We start from the raw sequence: 19,755 nt of genomic DNA, 5'->3' as shown, positions 1-19,755 counted from the left end.
GAATGCAGATTCCTGCATAACTGAACGGCTTCGGATATACTGCTTCTGTACCTTTGCCTTATGGGAGAGGGGTAAGTGGGAGTGACCGAGGGGAGACTTGTCTATGGTTATTCTGGTGGCCGTACCGAAGGATCGTGACGTATAGATGGTGTTTATCTATTCATGTGTTTTGTAATCAATGCCTACTATGTTCTGTTGTGCTGAAGCAAAGCAAGAATTTCATTGTCCTACCTGAGACACATGACAATAAACTCACTTGAACTTGAACTTGAACTTGAACTTGAGTTCGAGTGATGTGCCGGGATGGGTTCACAATATTCTGTAATCTCTTGCTCTCTTGGATGGAGCGGTTCCCAAACTATGCTGAGACACACCAGATAAAAATGGATGCGGTGGTGCATCTGCTGACGTCGGTGAGAACTAGTGGTAACATGCCAAACTCCTTGGGTCTTCAAAGGAGGTAGAGACGTTGTTGCGCCTTCTTAAGGTAATAAAGTCTTGTAATAGTAGTAAAATGAGGTTATTCGACCCATCAAGTCTGCTCAGCCATTCAATCATGGCTGGTCTATCTATTTACCAGGTCTTCGGAGATGTCCTCATTTCTTAGGGAACGGGGCTTCCCCCTCTTCCATTGTAGATGAAGCTCTGACCAGGGTCTCCTCGCAATCCCGCGGGGTAGAAGATACCATGGACAACAGCGAAAAAGATTTCAAGAAGGAAGAGAGCATAGGAACATGATGTCGAATAACAATGTTCGTCAGTGAGATGAAATATTTAGTCCTTGACTTCAAGAGCATGGTGGGGTATATGCCCGAATCGTCATCAATGGTGCCGCATTTCAATCGTTCCAAATAGTAAAGTTTGGCGTGAAATTATCAACGATTTGTCCGGGACCATCCACGTTAAAGCAACAGCAAAAAAAGGCATATTATCAATTGCCGTCTGAGGATACTGAAGGAATTCGGCTTGTATATGCTTGCAGATACACATAGGCGACATACCGTCGAGTTGCAACACTGCCTGATTCGTTGCACCGCTGGAATTCCAGTCCAGTCCAGTCCAGTCCAGCCCAGTCCAGTCCAGTCCAGTCCAGTCCAGTCCAGTCCAGTCCAGTCCAGTCCAGTCCAGTCCAGTCCAGTCCAGCCCAGTCCAGTCCAGTCCAGTCCAGTCCAGTCCAGTCCAGCCCAGTCCAGTCCACCACACAAACTGGAATCCTCGACAATGAAGCTTGAAAACGAATGGCACCGGGGATAGGAACAGAACTTTATTAATATTCTCTAAACGGCCTTTCCAAATGCTAGGCTACTGTCCAATTTGCCTACCCCAGCGAGGACAATGGACTTTGTCCGTGGAACTGATGCATTAACAATGCGCTACAACGTTGCTCCATCCAGTATATTTAACTCATCTATTTAGTTCTTATTTCTACTGGATGGGCACTGCCCCTCATTCAGAACAACGCTGCGACTTGAATGCATGTCCAGGATGTGATTGTGTCCCTCTGTTCTCAGAGTTCTGCACAGTCCTTCTAATTGCTAGGATTCTGCCTGATTCACCTCTACCCATTGCAGCCACTGGACTTTGTCTCTGGAACTGCTGGGCTATAATGCTCAGAACTATGTTCTCCATACGAACCTTTCATTTGCTCTACCTAGTTTAGATGAGCCGGGCTTGATTGCATTTATTCATGTTAATCCTTTGTGTCTTGCTGACATTGGAAAAGGGTGCAAGATTCTTTAGACCTATCATTTGGCTGTTAAATAACTATTAACTGGGTTCCCGCTTAATTAATGTTTCCAAACTTAGCTGACTTGATTCAATATCAATTCGTTTGTTTTTATCTGTATTCTGGGACAAGGGATGAACCATGGACATATGAACATTCAAATTGTGAGCCTTATCGAACCGCTTCTCATATTGATCACAAGCAAATTCAAGTTCAACTTCTGCCTTGCGCCTGGTCATATGGCATTTCAAGGTTACTCTTTACCTGCACTGGAATCCACAAACTCCACACGTCAAAGGTTTTGCTCCAGTACGGCTCATTTGGTAAACTGACAGTTGTTTCTGCTGTTTGAAAGTCTGTCCACATTGATCACAAATGTAGTTTATTTTCACAAATCGAGTCGTTCTTCATCCCAAGTTGTCCATCAGCGTGCGAAACCAGAATTCTTCTCCCTTCTCCATCAATGCCAACTGGCTGTCTGATCCATCCCAACTCAGCTCCTCACTTTGATCCCGGCTGGGATTTACTTCAATCCAGTTCTGTAACTGAGTTGCATTCCAAAATCAAGGCTTTTCAACTCTACAACCTGATTGTTCTCCTTCAGCTGCTGTGTGATGGAAGCGAAATGGTTATTTTCAGACTGGGCATTGGTGAGCGTATTTCTCAAACGTCTTGGTGCAGGGGTTGTTCCCCAAGTCCAGCCCATCTGGGCCAACCTCAGGATAAAAAGTAGGGTCAATATCCCCATTGTCCTTTCTTGGTTCTCCTCCATTTACAGTCAATCGTATCAGATGTCTCCAACGTAAGTCATCTTCACGGCTGTTGGTGTCGTAATAGCACCTGGTACAGTCCCTCCAACACAGTCCCAATTTTGTCCGATCCCAGCAGTATGGACTGTGTCTGTGTTCAACTGGCAGTGGCTTCAGCGTTGTCAACCCACGAGAATGCAAGGCTGACAAGGTTGTGCTTAGTTGCTGTGCGTATGTAATTCATTCATTGCTGTGGGCCTGTAGGTCATAACTAACTTCCACACCCTTTAGTGTCCTATTCATTCCCTCCACTAATCCAGAATTATACGGTTCGGTGGGGGGTGGGGGGGATTACTGTTTAACTACCTATAAAGCAGCCCCCTTTAACAATAGATCATCATATTTTTTTTTTAAATCTTTCCCAGTTGTTCCAATCTATGTCCCCAAATTTACAATTTCAAATTAACAGATTTTGTTCTGAGATAAAGGCATCTCCAATCTCATCTAACACATCTACCAGAATGTCACGTGGCCACCGTGGAACTCAGGTCTCTATTTGAACTCAAATCAAAAGGTAAGAAATTGGGGGGGGGGAACTTAAAGTTAAGAGAAAACAAAGAATAAACAATTAATTTTCTTAGATTGCAAGCTCATTGCAAGCCCACAATGTGCGTCTCTCTATCAGTACTACACCAATGTGTCATTACATCAGGACTACCCACAGTGTGTCATTCCACAGGTACTAGCACAAAGTGTCATTATTTCAATATTACATAATACATGAGTACTACCCGCACGGTGTCATTCCCTCACGACAACCCCACATTGTACCATTCCAGTAGAACTACACTGCGATGTGGCACTCCAGTCATTCCTTCTGTACTATAAATGTCAGTCCAGCTATACTGCTTTGAAACATAGAAAGTAGGTGCAGGAATATGCCATTCGGCCCTTCGAGCCAGCACTTCCATTCAATATGATCGTGGCCGATCATCCCAAATCAGTAGCAGAGAATTCCACAGATAACACCAGACTACCCCACTGCGTGTCAGTCCATCAGTACAACCCACAATTTGTCACTTCATCAGTAGAACCCCATAGTTTGTCGCACTATCTGTACTACCCCAGTGTTTCACTCCATCAGTTTTGCCCCACAGTGTGTCACTGCATCAGTACCACCCACAGTGTGTCATCCATCAGTTCTACCCCACAGTGTGTCCCTCCATCAGTACCACCCCACAGTGTGTCCCTCCATCAGTACCTACCCCACAAGTGTGTCACTCCATCAGTATACCCCACAGTGCGTGGACCAGCGCATGCAGCAGATGATGTTAGAGAAGGTGCAGGTGAACATCTGCCTCACCTGGAAGGACTGCTGAAGTGTGAGGGAAGGGGTACAGGGACAGCTATTACACCCCATGGCGACTATGCGTTTTAACCGCACTTCGCAAGAAAGGCGTTGGAGAGAGACGTGATGGCGAGCAGGAGGAAAGTTGGGGGAAAGGGAGAGACAGAAAGGGAGTATAAAGATGAAAGGGAGAGATAGCGGAGACGAAAGGGGGAGTGAACTATTAAAGCGAGAATGGGAAGATGAAGTGAGCGGGAGTTGTCAGAGCGAATGGGGTGGCAAAAGGGAGGGAGGGAAGGTCAGAGAGATACAGATACACGGAGGGAGAGATGCATCGAGAGTGAGGGGGGGAGGGAGGTCTAAGGAGAGAGTTCAGAGTGAGGACAGCAGTAAGGATGGAGGGAGAGAGAAAGGGAGGAGGGAGATGTGCGGCATCATTTATTTATTTAATTATTTACTTCGAACAGAATAAAAGAATAAAAAGCAAGTGTGAAACAGCACAAAACAACAAAACAAGAATATTTATAAAGTGTCATAAACAACATCTATAAATAAATGAAATCGTATGTGTCCGAAAAGGAGCAGGAAGAAGCCAAAGCTTATTAATTCCCACCCCTTATTCAACTGCTTATAATTATCTTATACAAATTTAGCAGCTATGTGTACACCATATGTACACCAGCAGCTATATGTACACCAAATTATTTACATTTATACACTAATCAAATATTTACACAGCCATACAAAAAAGAGAGAAAAAAAGAAAAAAAGAAACGAAAAAACACTCATATTCTATACAGTATCTTAGTCATATATACAACCCATCACCCTATAATCACCCTTCCCAATACAATCAGTATAACAAATATCCCACAACAATCACCTATCCTCATCCCAGTGTCCTTTTAAAATTTTGTTTTTGTACATCCTTTGAACTGAATTATGTTTGTGCTAAGTTTTTTTCTCCTGTTCCAGACCATTCCACAAATTCACCCCACAGATTGCTATGCACATACCTTTAAGAGTTGTTCTGACATTGAGTTTTTAAAAATTATGTTCCCCTCTCAAATTATACCCACCCTGTCTTTCCATAAACAGTTTTCGTATATTTCTTGGAAGTAAATTATTTCTTGCTTTGTACATGATTTGCGCAGTCTTAAATTTAACCAGATCAGTGAACTTCAGTATATGTGACTTTAAGAATAATAGATTGGTATGTTCAAGATATCCAACGTTATTGATAATTCTTATTGCTCTTTTTTGTAATGTGCATAACGGCTGTAGGTTGGTTTTGTAGGTGTTACCCTATATCTCCACAAAAGTAACTCAGATATGGCAATATGAGTGTATTATACAGAGTATGTAATGATTTGTGGTCCAGAATATGTCTAGATTTCCCAATATTGCTATAGACTTTGCCAGTTTTGCTTTGACGTGGTTTATATGTGGTTTCCAGCAGAGTTTGTGGTCTAAGATCACACCAATAAATTTATTTTCATATACTCTTTCTATACTTATGTTATCTATTTTCAATTGTACGAGCGTTTGTTTTAAGTTTTCCAAATAGCATAATCTTTGTTTTGCTTAAATTTAGAGACAATTTGTTGACATCAAACCACTGTTTTTATTTATTCATTTCTGATGTGATGACCTTCAAAATCTGCTTCAAATTGTCACCGGAACAAAACATATTCGTATCATCGGCAAATATAATCAATTTCAGTATATTTGATACTTTGCAAATGTCGTTAATATACATTATGAAAAGCTTTGGACCTAACACAGACCCTTGAGGTTCTCCACAAGTTATGTTCATGTAAGTTGATTTATGTTCACCTATTTCTACAAATTGTTGCCTGTTTCTTAAATAGCTTCTCACCCAATCCAATCCAACCCCTCTGATGCCATACCAATCCAATTTCATGAGTAAAATGTCGTGATTTACAGTATCAAATGCTTTATTTTAAGTCTATGAATATTCCCACTGCAAGTTTTTTTATTATCTATGCAATTTGTGATTTCCTCGATTAGTTCCATTATTGCCATAGACGCTGATCTGTCTGTCCGGAATCCACATTGACTGTCGATGAAATGCTTAGGTTTTTCCAATTAAATTGTCAAATCTTTCTGTAAAAGGTTTTTCAAGGATCTTGGAGAATTGGGAGAGTAAAGAAACAGTCCTGTAATTTGTGAAATGGTGTCTATCCCTAGTTTTATATAATGGTATTACTTTAGCTACTTTCATTTTGTTCGGAAATTTACCGGATTGAAAAGACAAATTACAGATATGAGTTAATGGTTCTGCAATTTCTTCAATGACGTTATTTATTATAATCATATCAATATCATTCCAATCAGCAGAGGATTTGCTTTTACATTTTCTTACAGTGTCTATGATTTATTTTCCTTCGACTGCTCTAAGGAAGATAGAGCTAGTATTTCTATCCTAAAGATCAGTATCTGTCCCTTCTTTTATTTCTGCCAAATCTGGTCCCACATTTACAAAGAATTTGTTAAAACCATTAACCGCATCATCCATATTATTTATTGTCTTGTCTTCCTCAATAAAATACTCAGGGTAGCTTGTATTTTTGATCCATTTCTAATAATACTATTTAGCACGTTCCATAAACCTTTCATATCGTTTTTTTTTATTCTCTAACATTTTATTATAGTATTCTTTCTTACATATCCTCATAATATTGGTTAATTTAACAATTTGAAACAATTTAATCATTCATTGTTGTATTTAGGTTTAGTACAATTCTGAGGCGGCAATGTTTCTGTTTTTCTAAGTGTCGTGTGTCTTTGGTGTCAGAGGTGATGAAGGCAGAGAATGTTATTGTCCCAGGGCAAAGTCAGATCCATTCTAGGCAAGCAAGGAGTGAATGGTTACCGGGGTCGACGGGAGTCTGGGGTTGGGGATACAGTTAGATGAGCCGCGATCATATTGAGCGGTGAAACAGAGGCGATCTGTTGAACCAATTCCACACGCTGTGGAAAAGGGTCGCCCTGTCTAACTTCAAACCGGGCACCAGAAGCCATGAGAGGGTCCCTAGAATTTGGGATTGCCTTGCTGAGTGAAGCGGATTGAAGGAAATGAGACAAACAACATGAGGTGGAGAGTTGGGACTGATGGAGATTGAAACAATATTCCCTGTGCTGGAACAATGCCGCTCCCAATTTCCATCCCTAAGTATCGCCACTATTCCCAGTCTTCGGAGTTACTCAATCAATTCCCTGAACAAATCACAACCAGTCACTGTGGGGATTTAACTTGGCCGATGTCATCTGTTTGCGAATAATTTCAAAATTTATATTTTTAAACTCTAATGAAACTTTACAGTCCCGGTGGAGACGGAACATGGTATAAAATCTCCGGCAATGTTCTGCCCCAGCATTTCATTCTGAGAGACTGCCGGTAGCTCACGGGGACACGTCGCTGGGCAGAGAAAATGGGGGAAAAGCTGAGGGAATATTACGAAGTGGGGAAAATCTTGTACGTGATCATTGCTGCCGTTGGAGTCCCTGGTAAATGAGCAGAACTATTCAAGTTATATAACTCCGTGTGTTAACCTGATTCTGATCATGTTACAAGGTTTCCAACTGGTGATCGTTGTACAAGAATATGTGAAGTGTATCAATCCACTCAGTGGTTTTTCTTAAATTGTACTAACGCTGTGATTTTGTGATTTTCAGAAAGCTGAAACTAATCCTCTTTTCATCCCACTGCCGGGACCCACTAGAATGTTGTTCGTGCCTTCAGTGGGACTTTGCCCAGAGTTGTCCCAGTGCTCGGGACAGGCAGCTCTCCGGGCCGGTGTGACTGGGAGAGGTTTACATTGTGAAGTTCACTGTGTCTGAATTATTGATCAGAGTGAACACCCGCTCCCGTGAACCTCATCGTCCCCATCAGATGCCGAGTTCCCAGAGACCTGGTTAAACGCGGCCGGTCACGGGCAAGTCTGTGAAACCGGCCCCATCTGAGACTGTGTGCGGGGTTAACTATAGAAAAGACCATCCCGCCTATTGTAGCAGGTGGCTGCTCGTTCCCATCCCGCTCTTTACCCCGCCCGTCGCCTTATCTCTTCTCCCCTGAAGCAGGCAGGTCGGGCACAGTCGGAGCCGGGTCTGACATTGTTAAACCTGCAGCCGCGCACCGACTCCAACACTCCTGATCTTTAGCTGAAAGTCGAACCGGTGTTCAGCCCCGGAGAACGTGTTCAGTAAATGCCCAGTGTCCGTTCCCTTCTCTTTCCGCAGTGAATTTAGTGGCGATTGTGATCCTGTCCCGGGGTAAGTGCGGCCTCTCCACCTGCACCACTCGCTACCTGGTGGCCATGGCAGCGACCGATCTACTGGTCCTGATCACCGAGGTCATTTTGTATCAGATCAAATCTCATTACTTTTATTGGAGTTTCCTGTCCATCACCCCTGTGTGCAGTGTTAACGTTGTACTGAGGACTGCAGCGACAGACTGTTCTGTCTGGTTCACCGTCACTTTCACCTTTGATCGGTTTGTCGCCATTTGTTGCCAGAAGCTGAAAACTAAATATTGCAGCGGGAAAACTGCGGCTGCGGTTCTCGCAACAGCCGGCGTTCTGTTCTGTCTGAAAAACGTTCCCCGCTACTTCACACTGGAACCCCGGACAATCATCGACAATGTCCCGTGGGGCTGTGTCGCGGTGGCCAGTTATTACACTGACCCCGTGTGGGTGACATTTGACTGGATCGACACGGTTTTAACGCCGCTCCTCCCTTTCGCTGTAATCCTGCTGCTCAACGCTCTGACAGTCCGGCACATTTTAGTGGCCAGTCGGGTCCGTAAGGGGCTGAGGGGTGAGAGCAAGGGGGAGAACCGCAGTGACCCGGAGATGGAGAGCAGGAGGAGGTCTGTGGTTTTACTCTTCACCATCTCCGGCAGCTTCATCCTCCTGTGGCTGACGCTGGTTGTATTCTTCGTCTATTATCAGATCACAGGAATTGGAAAAGATCGGAATGATTCTCAATGGATCTTTGTCGGCGTCGCGTTTTTGCTGAGGAATGTCAGCTGCTGCACGAACACATTTATTTACGCGGCGACCCAGTCCAAGTTTAGGGAGCAGGTGAAGAGCGCGGTGAAATATCCGCTCACCTCAGTGTTTCGGCTCATTCATAAATCCGCGCCCTGAGCGCCCCCCAGAGGCGGCCGCGGTCTCTCCGCTCCTGGCTCCGGCTCCAGTGTAGATGTTGACCATCATTTGGACACTGGATAAGGGGGGGGGGTGATTATTTGTGGATACGGGGGGAAGGGGGAATGGCCACTTTGTCGCCCTACGCTGAGAAAGTTGGTCATCTAGAAACGCGCTCTCTCTCTCTCTCTCTCTCTCTCTCTCTCTCTCTCTCTCTCTCTCTCTCTCTCTCTCTCTCTCTCTCTCTCAACCGGGTTGACGGTCGATATGCAATGGAAGGCATTTAAAGACTGCATGGATGAACTACAACAATCGTTTATCCCAGTTTGGCAAAAGAAAATAATCAGGGAAGGTAGTGCATCCGTGGATAACAAGGGAAATCAGGGATAGTATCAAAACAAAAGATGAAGCGTACAAATTAGCCAGAAAAAGCAGCCTACCGGAGGACTGGGAGAAATCCAGAGTCCAGCAGAGGAGGACAACAGGCTTAATTAGGAAAGGGAAATACATTATGAAAGAAAACAGGCAGGGAACATAAAAACTGACTGCAAAAGCTTTTATAGATATGTGAAGAGAAATAGATTAAAAACAAATGTAGGTCCCTTGCAGGTAGAAACAGGTGAATTGATCATGGGGAACAAGGACATGGCAAGCCAATTGAATAACTACTTTGGTTCTGTCTTCACTAAGGAAGACATAAATAATCTGCCGGATATAGCAGGGGACCGGGGGTCAAATGAGATGGCGGAACTGAGTGAAATCCTGGTTAGCCGGGAAGTGGTGTTAGGTAAATTGAATGGATTAAAGGCCGATAAATCCCCATGGCCAGATAGACTGCATCCCAGAGTATTTAAGGAGTAGCCGCAGAAATAGTGGATACATTAGTGATGCTTTTTCAAAACTCTTTAGATTCTGGACTAGTTCCTGAGGATTGGAGGGTAGCTAATGTAACCTCACTTTTTAAAAAGGGAGTGAGAGAGAAAACGGGTAATTACAGACCAGTTAGTCTAACGTCGGTAGTGGGGAAACTGCTAGAATCAGTTATTGAAGATGGGATAGCAGCACATTTGGAAAGTGGTGAAATCATTGGACAAAGTCAGCATGGATTTATGAAAGGTAAATCATGTCTGACGAATCTTATAGGATTTTTCAAGGATGTAACGAGTAGAGTGGATAAGGGAGAACCAGTGGATGTGTTATATCTGGACTTTCAGAAGGCTTTCGACAAGGTCCCACATAAGAGATTAGTATACAAACTTAAAGCACACGATATTGGGGGTTCAGGATTGATGTGGATAGAGAACTGGCTGGCAGACAGGAAGCAAAGGGTAGGAGTATACGGGTCCTTTTCACAATGGCAGGCAGTGACTAGTGGGGTACCGCAAGGCTCAGATCTGGGACCCCAGCTTTTTACGATATATGTTAATGATTTGGACGAGGGAATTGAATGCAACATCTCCAAGTTTGTGGATGACACGAAGCTCGTGGGTAGCTGTGAGGAGGATGCTAGGAGGCTGCAAGGTGACTTGGATAGGCTGGGTGAGTGGGCAAATGCATGGCAGATGCTGTATAATGTAGAGAAATGTGAGGTTATCCACTTTGGTGGCAAAAACAGGAAAGTAGACTATTATCTGAATGGTGCCCGATTAAGAAAGGAGGAGATGCAACGAGACCTGGGTGTCTTGGTACACCAGTCATTAAAAGTTGGCATGCAGGCGCAGCAGACAGTGAAGAAGGCGAATGGTATGTTAGCATTCATAGCAAAAGGATTTGAGTATAGGAGCAGGGAGTTTCTACTGCAGTTGTACAGGGTCTTGGTGAGACCACACCTGGAGTATTGCGTACAGTTTTGGTCTCCTAATCTGAGGAAAGACATTCTTGCCATAGAGGGAGTACAGAGAAGGCTCACCAGACTGATTCCTGGGATGTCAGGACCTTCATATGAAGAAAGACTGGATAGACTCGGTTTATACTCGCTAGAATTTAGAAGATTGAGGGGGGATCTTATAGAAACTTACAAAATTCTTAAGGGGTTGGACAGGCTAGATGCAGGAAGATTGTTTCCGATGTTGGAGAAATCCAGAACAAGGGGCCACAGTTTAAGGATAAGGGGGAAATCTTTTAAGACCGAGATGAGGAAAACCTTTTTTCACACAGAGAGTAGTGAATCTGTGGAATTCTCTGCCGCAGAAAGTAGTTGAGGCCAATTCATTGGTTATATTTAAGAGGGAGTTAGATGTGGCCCTTGAGGCTAAAGGGATCAGGGGGTATGGAGAGAAGGCAGGTACAGGATACTGAGTTGGATGATCAGCCATGATCATATTGAATGGCGGTGCAGGCTCGAAGGGCCGAATGGCCTCTACTCCTGCACCTAATTTCTATGTTTCTATTCAGCCCCGCGCACATTCCACAACATCCCGTCCAGACCAACTGTCGACGAGCGCGCGCGCGTTCCCGCCCGAACTACGTCACCTCCAAAGATCTTATAGCAGAGCTCCTCTATAATCTTTGGTGGTGGGGGGGGGAGGGGGGGGGGGTGGGGAGTAGGGGGGGGGGGGGGGGTGGGGGGAGGGGGGTGTGGGGAACAATCACAGCGGCTGCAGAGGCTGCAAACCTGAGATAGAACTTCAAGGGGGGGCAGACTACAAAATGCTGCAGTAACTCAGCGGGACGGGCAGCATCAAAGATCCTATAAGATCTTTGGGCAGCATCTCTGGAGAGAAGGAATGGGCGACGATTCGAGGTTGAGATCCTCCTCAGACTGAGAGTCGCAGGAGAGATGTAGACGGTGATGTGGAGTGAAAAGCATTCATTCTCCACAACAACGTTCACATTCATTGTCGATAAAAACACTGCTTTTTGTTGCTGTTTTGAAAATCTTTTATATTTTTCAATTACATTCATTATTTCGATTTAAACCATTTTCAAAAGGTAAACCAAACGCTTTCTTTATTCTTTATATGGGCGACAAATGGCGCAATGGGCTAAGTGTTCGGCTGGCAACCTGAAGGTGGCCGGTTCGAATCCAGCTTGGAGTGTGTACTGTCATTGTATCCATGGGCAAGACACTTCACCTACCTTTGCCTGGGACTAGAGACGGAAATTAGCTACTGATTGGCTACATATCACAAATTTGCACAAATATATTTACATGCAAATGGCTACATTGATATATTATCAATCTCGCATATTTACATGCAAATTTGTGATATGTAGCCAATCAGTAGCTAATTTCCGTCTCAAGTCCGTCCGGCACTGTCCCTATAAACAAAACATATTATTATTTTCCAAACGTTTTTATATTTGATTCATTATTTTAGAAAATATGATTGCATAATCGTTTAAAAACGTTGCACTTATTTGATTTAGAAACATAGACAATAGATGCAGGAGTAGAGGCAATTCGGCCCTTCGAGCCTGCACCGCCATTCAATATGATCATGGCTGATCATCCAACTCAGTATCCTGTACCTGCCTTCTCTAATGGCAAAGGCATTAAACGAGTATTTTGTATCAGTCTTCACCATAGAAGACACAAAAAATATTCCAACGCTGGATAAACAGGGGGCGGTAGGAATGGAGGAGCTAAATACTATTAAGATCACCAAGGAGGTGGTATTAGGGAAATTAATGAGACTGAAGGAGGATAAATCCCCTGGGCCTGATGGATTACATCCAAGGGTCTTGAGGGAGATAGCGGTGGGGATTGTGGATGCATTGGTGATAATTTTCCAAAACTCCCTGGAGGCAGGAACGGTCCCAGTGGATTGGAAAATGGCCAATGTAACACCTATATTTAAAAAAGGAAGTAAACAGAAGGCGGGTAACTATAGACCGGTTAGTCTAACATCGGTGGTGGGTAAAATGTTAGAGACAATTATTAAAGAAACACTAACGGGGCACTTGGATAAACATGACTTCATCGGACAGAACCAGCATGGTTTTGTGAAGGGGAAGTCCTGTTTAACGAATCTGCTCGAATTCTTTGAGGAAGTAACAACCCGGGTGGATAAAGGGGAACCGGTGGATGTGGTATACTTGGACTTCCAAAAGGCTTTTGACAAGGTGCCACATAAGAGACTATTGCTAAAAATAAAAAATTATGGGATTGGGGGTAATATATTAGCATGGGTAGAGGATTGGCTAACAAATAGGAAGCAGAGAGTGGGGATAAATGGTTCATACTCGGGATGGCAACCGGTAACTAGCGGGGTTCCGCAAGGGTCGGTGCTGGGACCCCAGTTGTTCACAATTATATAAATGATTTGGAGGAGGGAACCAAGTGTAATATATCAAAATTTGCGGACGATACAAAAATGGGAGGAAAAGTAGGGGATGAGGAGGATAGGAAGAGTCTGCAAAAGGATATAGATAAGCTAGGTGAGTGGGCAACAACTTGGCAGATGAAATTTAATACTAATAAATGTGAAGTCATTCACTTTGGGAAAAAAAATGATAGGGCAAGTTATTTTCTAAATGAGGAGGAGCTGCGTTGTAATGCAACGCAAAGGGATCTAGGGGTATTAGTACATGAATCACTAAAAGTTAGTATGCAGGTGCAGCAAGCAATCAGGAAGGCCAATGGAGTTTTGGCCTTTATTGCTAGGGGGATTGAGTATAAAAACACGGAGGTCTTGCTGCAGCTGTACACAGTATTAGTGAGACCACATTTGGAATACTGTGTACAGTTCTGGGGTCCATACTTAAGAAAGGATGTACTAGCCCTGGAGGCAGTGCAGCGAAGGTTTACAAGATTAATTCCTGCAATGAGGGGATTGACATATGAGGAAAGGTTAAGTAGGCTGGAACTCTACTCTTTGGAGTTTAGAAGAATGAGAGGCGATCTCATTGAAACATATAAGATCGTGAGGGGCCTTGATCGGGTGGATGCACCGAGGATGTTCCCAATGATCGGGGAAACTAGAACTAGGGGACATAGTTGCAGAATAAGGGGGGGCTCTTTTAAAACTGAGATGAGGAAGAACTTCTTCACCCAGAGGGTGGTTAATTTATGGAATTCACTGCCCCAGGGAGCAGTGGAAGCAGAAACTTTAAATATATTTAAGACTAAAATAGATGGTTTTTTAGCTGCCAAGGGGATAAGGGGCTACGGGGAGAGGGCAGGGATATGGACCTAGGTATGGTTAGTATAGTAAGACCTGAGTGATCTCCTGGACAAGTGTCGATCGCCTGGATTGGGGTCGGAGAGGAATTTCCCGGATTTTTTTTCCCGAATTGGACCTGGGTTTTTATCCGGTTTTTTGCCTCCCCCAGGAGATCGCGAGGTTCTTGGGGTGGAGAGGGGTGATAGCGGTATAAAGGGGAGGGTAGTGTCTTGTGTTCTGTGTCTTGTGTCTACTGTTTGTGGGTAAGTGTGTCTGTTTAGTGTTCAGCCATGAGCGAATGGCGGTGCGGGCTCGACGGACCTGGTGGTCTACTCTCGCACCTACTTTCTATGTTTCTATGTTTCTATGTTTCTCTCCATACCCCTGATCCCTTTAGCCACAAGGGCCACATCTAACTCCCTCTTAAATATAGCCAATTAACTGGCCTCAACTACCTTCTGTGGCAGATAATTCCACCACTCTCTGTGTGGGGAAAATTTTTTTTTCTCATCTCTGTCCGAAAAGATTTCCCCCTTATCCTTAAACTGTGACCCCTTGTTCTGGACTTGACCTGCATCGGGAACAATCTTCCTGCATCTAGCCTGTCCAACCCAGACACTGAAATTTAGACTGAAATTGCTTTTCTTACATTTACAATTTGAATTTGCTCCTATATTTACCTTTTGAATTTGGGGATAGATTGCAGCGGGGATATAAACAGAAAAGTAAATAACGACAAAGTTTGAAAAGAAAATAGGAAGGAAAGATCAGTGGGGATTTGAAAATTGAAAAATAAGCAATTTTGTAAAAAATTAATTGTTTAATGTAAATATTCTCTCTCTTTCTTTTTTAAAGGTTGTCGTTATTTACTTTTCCGTTTACATCCCCGCTGCGATCTATCCTCAAAGTCACAAGTAAGTGGAGTCGAACAACTGAAGACCCTGTTTCTATTGTGTATCTTTCAAATCAATATTCCCCAGATTCCCTGTATATCCACAGCCCTATCTTGAAGCTCTTCAATGCCATTCTCTCACCAGCCTTGACAGGGAGATGCCCTTCGGATTGTGCAAAGTTCTTCCGCTCTCTTCTTAAATCTGCCGTCTAGTTCTTGGTTCCATTCCCCTTTAAAAAAAAGACTTTGGGCACAGAGGGAGGTGGTTATATGGAATGTGCAGAAAGCATTTGAGATTAGTGGGCAAAATTAGTTTAGTTTAGAGATGCAGAAACAGGCCCTTCGGCCCACCGAGCCCATGCCGACCAACGATCCCCACACACTAACACTATCCCACACACACACACTAGGGGAATGGTTTTACAAAGCGGAAATCATGCTTAACTAATCTTCTGGAATATTTTGAAGATGGTAACTAGGAGATGGACAAGGGAGAGCCAGTGGATGTAGTGTACCTGGACTTTCAGAAAGCATTTGTAAGGTCCCACATAGAAGATTAGTGGGCAAAATTAGGGCACATGGTATTGGGACTAGAGTGCTGACATGGATAGAGAAGTGGTTGGCAGACAGGAAACAAAGAATAGGGACTAACGGGTCCCTTTCAGAATGGCAGGCAGTGACCAGTGGGGTACCGCAAGGCTCGGTGCTGGGACCGCAGCTATTTACAATATACATCAATGATTTGGATGAAGGGATTCAAAGTAACATTAGCAAATTTGCAGATGACACAAAGCTGGGTGGCAGTGTGAACTGTGAGTAGGATGGATGCTATGAGAATGCAGGGTGACATGGACAGGTTGGGCAGATGCATGGCAGGTGAAGATTAATGCGGATAAATGTGAGGTTATCCACTTTGGTAGCAAAAACGGGTAGGCAGATTACTATCTAAATGGCGTCAAGTTGGGAAAAGGAGAAGTACAACGGGATCTGGGGGCCGTTGTACATCAATCTATTGAAATAAGCATACAGGTACCGCAGGCAGTGAAGAAAGCCAATGGCTTGTTGGACTTTATAACAAGAGGAATAAAATATAGGAGCAAAGAGGTACTTATGCAGTTGAACAGAGCCCCAGTGGAGTATTGTGTGCAGTGTTGGTCCCTTAACTTGAGGAAAGACATTTTTGCTATTGAGGGAGTGCAGCATAGGTTTAGAAGGTTCATTCCCGGGATGGTGGGACTGTCATATGCTGAGAGAATGGAGCGGCTGGGCTTGTACACTCTGGAGTCTAGAAGGATGAGAGGGTACCTGAAACATGTAAAATTGTTAAGGGCTTGGACAGGCTAGAGGCAGGAAACATGTTCCCGATGTTGGGGGAGTCCAGAACCAGTGCCACATTTTAAGAATAAGGAGTAAGCCATTTAGAACGGAGATGAGGAAACACTTTTTCTCACAGAGAGTGGTGAGACTGTGAAATTGTCTGCCTCAGATGGCGTTGGAAGCAGGTTCTCTGGATGCTTTCAAGAGAGAGCTAGATAGGGCTAATAAAAATAGCGGCGTCAGGGGATATGGGGAGAAGGCAGGAACGGGGTACTGATTGGGGATGATCAGCCATGATCACATTGAATGGCGGTGCTGGCTCGAAGGCCCAAATGGCTTACTCCTGCACCAATTATCTATTGTGTTGCCAATAACATGGTTTTAGTGACATTTGGGCAGGTACATGGGCAAGAAAGGTTTGGAGTGATAATGGCAAACATGGACAAACAGGGCTGGCTCAGATAGGGCAGGTTGGTCGACACATCTGCGTCTGTTGGAAGCATGTCTGTCTGTGCGGTGTGACTGTGATTCTGCCACATAGCGAGAGAGAAATAATCTGAAAATGTCGACATTAGAATGAAAGATGAAAACAAACCATTAAATACAATTGCATTATATCATTAAGATTACAGGATGCAAGAGACATGTTTGAAGTAACAAGGCCAAATGGAAAATAATGCGTGGCCATGTTGTACGTATATCAACAAGGTAGATACAGCACAGTAATCTACAGCACAGGAAAGGTATTGTGGTCCACAATGTCCATGTGGGCCGATGCCAAATGAAACTCATCTCCACTGCCTTCACACAATCCATATTTCTCCATTCCCTGCATATCAAAAAGCTGAAATGCAACTATGGTATATGCCTCAACCACCACACCTGGCAGCGTGTTCCAGGCACCCATCATCCTCTACGTATAAACTAACTTCACCTGCACTTCCCCTTTGAATTCCACCCTTCAGCTTACAGCTGTGCACCCCAGTATTGCCACAGACCCCCAGCCAGAAGAACAACCCTTTGCCTTCTCAATAAACCAGTTCTGAATGTATAGGACCATGTTGCTGTGAATCTTGTGCATTCTTATTATGATGTTATCAGACTGCTGAAAGATCCTTCCATTGGTGAGTTGCGGCCTGTGTGGGGACATAGTCCTTATTTTCACAAACTATTTCATTGCGGACGCTGGATGTTTTCTCTGAAACTATTACATGCTGAGAAATCTCATGCTGAGATTCTATCCACGGCCACTGTTTGTGTGAAGTTTGCATGTTTTTCCTATGACGGCGTGTGTTTCCTCCCATATCCCTAAGGCATGCTGGCATGAACATCAATTGCTCTCTGTAAATTTGCCTTTAATACGCAGAACGCAAGATAACATAAAACTAGTGTGAGCGGGTGATCGATTGACGATTGGCGTGGTCTCGCTGGGCCGAAGGGCCCGTTTACATACTGTACCTCTGAACTCTGAATGCTAACCCTAAAGGTAAAGTGTGAGAATAAGTCGAGTTTAATGTCGTAACAGTGTATTCTGTCAAAAGGTGTTGACATTGTGTCCATCCAGAATCAAGAAGAGAATGCACCCGTGGGACTGAACAATGGGAGCGGGACAAATGTTGTGAGTTAGCGCATTGTTTAGATGCCGCAGCGAATAAGTTACAGCAACAGCCTGGGGACCATTGTCAGGGCAAGCCGAGGATTGCAGCCGGGTCTCCCTCCGTGCAGGGTGTGGGTAGACAGTGGCCTGACAGCAACCCGCTGATCGGAGCGCCTCATCTCCGTCATGTGGTCTGCATTTTAGCAGAGTGGGGTGGTGAAAGCTATCTGTGGAGGAAAACAGACAATTCTTAATAATTATGTTATGTTGATTCATCACAGCTCCTCCAATGTCTTCGATGACGGAGCTCCTGGAAAGGTGTGATGATTCGCAGCTGCTGGAATTGACAAATCATTACCGCAAGAGGCTGGAAGAGGCAATCCAAGGGGCGGTGGAGAATGTCGTCTTCGTTCTAGCATACGAGAGATATTTCAGTGAGCAAGAGTACAAGGTAGGGAGAGGAATGGATGAGTGGGTAATTTCAGCCGATACGCAAATCTTTTCATGCACACATATTGTGGGCGAAGGGTCCATTCTTGTGCTGTACTGCTTGTAATGATTCGAGTCTTACACACGTCAAGGTACAACAGATGTTTATTAAAGTCCACTCACTCACAGTATTCATCTGCATGGTGTTACAGTAAGCTAGCAGCTACTCCGACTAATTACCAATAAACATATTACATAGTGTGCAAGCAAAGATACTATAAACATACTATAAACATAGTAAGCACAAATTGTTCCCCCGCAACGCTGATTACACTGCGAGAGGCATAAGTGAAGTCGGGTCGGGCTTACTGAAATGGCGATAGTTACGCTCCGTTGCATATTACACGTCAGTCCATTGGGTTTTGCAGGAGTGGTCTATCTTGGTCCGCTCCAGTATCTTTGCTAATTACTTAAACAGACTTCTGATAATATAACCCACATAGTAGGCGGAGCATCTATTAACAAGCACTACAATTGGTTAGTAAGGAGTAACCAATCTACACATCTCTCTATCATTACGGTGCAGTCTCAAAGAATATCCCGAACAGTGGTCTCAAACACGCCATTATATTCAGGGTGTGGTGCAACCCAAAGTGTTTCAATGATTCACATCGCTAGCAAATTTTCAAAACACTGGCAACACAATAGTTCTATGCGCATTTTACATTTTTGGCATAATTAATAGGTGATCAACTTCTCTTTACAGTCTTACATCCTTGCTTTCCACCAGGTAGACAACAATGCTGGAGAAACTCAGCGGGTGAGGCAGCATCTATGGAGCAAAGGAAATAGGCGACGTTTCGGGTCGAGACCCTTCTTCAGAGGGGGGGGGGGAGAAGAAAGTAAGAGGTGGACACAGTGGGCTGAGGGAGAGCTGGGAAGGGGAGGAGAAAGCATGGATTACCTGAAATTGGAGAAATCAATGTTCATACCGCTGGGGTATAAACTGCCCAAGCGAAATATGAGGTGCTACTCCTCCAATTTACAGTGGGCCTCACTCTGGCCATGGAGGAGGCCCAGAACAGTATGGTCGGATTGGGAATGGGAGAGGGACTTGAAGTGCTGAGCCACCAGGAGATCAGGTTGGTTGTTGTGAACCGAGGAGAGGTGTTGGGCGAAGCGATCGCCAAGCCTACGCTTGGTCTCACCGATGTAGAGCAGCTGACACCTTGAGCAGCAGATGCAGTAGGTTGGAGGAGGTGCAGGTGAACCTTTGCCACCTGGAAAGACTGCTTGGGTCCTTGGATGGAGCCGAGGGGGGAGGTAAAGTGACATTTGTGTAGCATTTCCTGCGGTTGCAAGGGAAAGTACCAGGGGAGGGTGTGTTTTGGGTGGGAAGGGACGAATTGACCAGGTAGTTA

The 19,755-nt window shown here is 44.3% G+C and overlaps 1 long non-coding RNA gene across 1 annotated transcript; it reads left to right on the top strand.

Moving 5' to 3' along the window:
- Positions 1 to 436: 436 nt before the first annotated feature.
- LOC116969220 lies at positions 437 to 18,363 on the top strand. The gene is made up of 4 exons (XR_004410683.1): positions 437 to 447; positions 3,846 to 3,857; positions 11,772 to 11,782; positions 18,187 to 18,363. It is a non-coding gene; the product is annotated as an uncharacterized LOC116969220 (long non-coding RNA).
- Positions 18,364 to 19,755: the final 1,392 nt, after the last annotated feature.

Source organism: Amblyraja radiata, unplaced genomic scaffold (genome assembly GCF_010909765.2).
Source record: "Amblyraja radiata isolate CabotCenter1 unplaced genomic scaffold, sAmbRad1.1.pri S127, whole genome shotgun sequence".
Taxonomy (NCBI): domain Eukaryota; kingdom Metazoa; phylum Chordata; class Chondrichthyes; order Rajiformes; family Rajidae; genus Amblyraja; species Amblyraja radiata.
The sequence above is the reverse complement of the archived record's forward strand: the minus strand, read 5'-3'. Positions and strand labels throughout refer to the sequence as shown.